We start from the raw sequence: 2,120 nt of genomic DNA, 5'->3' as shown, positions 1-2,120 counted from the left end.
ATATATATATATATATATAGTCTATATTATACACTCCTGTTACTATTATATGATCATATCAATGTGTCCGGGTTTATCGTACATACTACGTCATTGAAATGTGAGTAATCGTAGATATTTATTTAAAAAATTACAATGGCTTAACCGCGGTTTCACGGACTTCAATTCGATTATTTCGTATGATTGGGTGTCTTTTATCGGTACTATCAGTTTCACATTTCAGATTATCGCTATTGTTGTCTCTCTAAGTAGGTATTTATTTAAAAAATTGCTATGACTTAACCGCGTGGTTTCACAGATGGGATTTCATTTTGATTATTTTTGTATGATTGGAAGTTTTTTTCTGGTTATATACAGTTTCACAGTTAAGATTATCGCTTTTATTTCCTCTCTCTAAGAAAGGTCACATCTGTGCCAAGCGTGACGTTTATTTCGTCCAGCTAAACGCTTCTTTCAACATCGCATTCTGCGATTTATCGTGAAGTTAAACTACTATAAGCGCTGACCGACTGTATTTCAGCGACTTCTTTTTGCGCAATCGATTTATAATACGTCGCGAGACGTATACGCGCCTCGATTGAAACCCCCCGTACGCTTGTCTCGTTCCACTGCAATCTTTTGTAATTTCGAGCGGACGCTCTGCACCGTAAACGTACGCGCGGATGTGTGGAAACTACTTTTCACAAATGAACAGAGAAGACCGAACGCAGACGACATAAAATATGTAGATATCGGCTGATGGGTTCGGCGAGATGGGTTTTTTTTTGTCGAGCGCGCGCGTACAACGTCTTGTGAAATGTTTTCCGACAGACAATACATCCTGTGAAATTGCGCGTCGCAATAAGTGACACGCACAACAGTCTTCCGGGGGGACGTGAAATACAGCTTCTTATCGTCATCGTCAAGCTCTCTATACATACGCACGTGAGCCACCACGAGGCTTCCCGACTTGAATAGTGAGAAGAAAAAGATAACATTATCGGCTTATACGCAATTATTCTTGTAAGAGTCTGTTAGGAATCGCGCTGGAGAAGGGAGAAGCGACGGCTAAACGACGACCTCGTATTTCTGAGCGATTTATTTTTAGGGAAAAAATAGAGGAACCGCTAGATTTGCAGGTGCCAATTAATACCTACAGTGCGTGTACGAAAGCGGTTGATGTACGTGCGAGAAAGAGAGATGAATAACTGCGGAAATAAAGCGAGAGATAAATAATTACAGAAATAAAAAGAAAGAGAGATAACCTAACTACAGAAATAAAATGAAGGAGAGATAAATAACTAAAGAAATAAAAAATAAAAAAGAGATAAATAACTAGTGTGAAATAAACAGCTCATTCTCGCACGCACGAACACACACACCTCACAGAGACGGCCATTCCTTTTGCACGAATAAATGTCGGCTGTGTTTTTTCACGAAACACAAACACGCCGACGGGATGCTGTAGACACGCCGCTTGGGGGACGACGTACGTCTATAGCTCATTTCCCTAGCTAGCAGCTAGATTCGATGAAATCTAGTGAGGACGATGAAGACGCAGTGTAACGTAATATAAATATACAGCCCGAAACTGGGTTTTGTAAACACGGCTCGCCCCTAGCTGTGCTTAGGCGTGTCGTGCAGGCTGTTTCTAATCTTGAGTACAAATGGAGGGCAGGCGATGTGCGAGCGTCATATCTACGGGGCGCGCGCGTAAATTTCGCCTATTATTCCGTATTTTTACTGGGCTCTAATATTAGACTAAGTTTATACGGGTCGTCGTTAGCGGAATCAGCTACAAGGCCAATGGCACGTCATATAAAGCCATACGTTCATGGTGTTACTGCAGTTATTGAGAAAAAAACGTGATATATGTTCGATTAAAGTGAGAGATTTTTTAGCCTTACTGCTAAACAAAACTGACATTTTTTTAATGTATTTTTTTAGGAAATTTCAATTAAACTTATTAATAACGTTTTTCCGTACGCACAAGTCACATAGCTCCACAGAATGCCATGCTGACGTATAATGGCCGGCGAGAGACAGCGAGCCGACGGTACGATAGGCAGTCGCGCTCTCTCCCTCTCTCTCTCTCTCTCTCTCTCTCTCTCTCTCTCTCTCTCTCTCTCTCTCTCTCTCTC

The sequence above is a fragment of the Priapulus caudatus genome, unplaced genomic scaffold (genome assembly GCF_000485595.1).
Source record: "Priapulus caudatus unplaced genomic scaffold, Priapulus_caudatus-5.0.1 Scaffold423, whole genome shotgun sequence".
In the NCBI taxonomy this organism is placed as follows: Eukaryota; Metazoa; Priapulida; class Priapulimorpha; order Priapulimorphida; family Priapulidae; genus Priapulus; species Priapulus caudatus.
Note: the sequence above shows the minus strand (reverse complement) of the source record.